The sequence below is a fragment of the Halichoeres trimaculatus genome, unplaced genomic scaffold, assembly GCF_033239565.1.
Source record: "Halichoeres trimaculatus isolate MK-OKI-2021-1 unplaced genomic scaffold, fHalTri1.1 fHalTri1_scaffold_1, whole genome shotgun sequence".
In the NCBI taxonomy this organism is placed as follows: Eukaryota; Metazoa; Chordata; class Actinopteri; order Labriformes; family Labridae; genus Halichoeres; species Halichoeres trimaculatus.
The window spans coordinates 21,394,700-21,395,190 of record NW_027437179.1 but is presented as its reverse complement, the minus strand read 5'-3'; positions in this window follow the sequence as shown (position 1 = coordinate 21,395,190).

Genomic DNA, 491 nt, shown 5'->3' with positions numbered 1-491 from the left:
CCACAGGGACAAAGAGGTGATGCAGCACTACATCATCAGGAGCTCTTATGGTTGTCAGTAGCTCCATCTAGTGGTAGAATATAACACATACAGAGGAAAGTTTCAGTCCTTCACGGAAGGGACTAGTTTTGAGGATTTTTGTCAATCATTTTAGCATTAAACATATTTTCAGCAGATTTTGTTTTCTAAGGTCATAAAACTAGAAGTAAACATCAGCCTGACCACCATCCTTAGCGAATGTGAGGGAATTATGGGAAACGTCCTAGTGAGGGACAGCAGCGTGCTTGAGCTAAGTATTTTTTTTGTTTTTTTTTTTTTTATCTTACTTGTCTACATGATTATCATGCAATTTTGATATTTTGTGTAAATTTTCTTTTCACTTAATCTACTCAAATTGATTTTGGTTGCTGTATGCTAATGTCAAGCTGACCAAAGTAGCTACACCAGAAAGGTGTAGCCAAATAACTAGCACGTGCTTGATGAGATAAGAC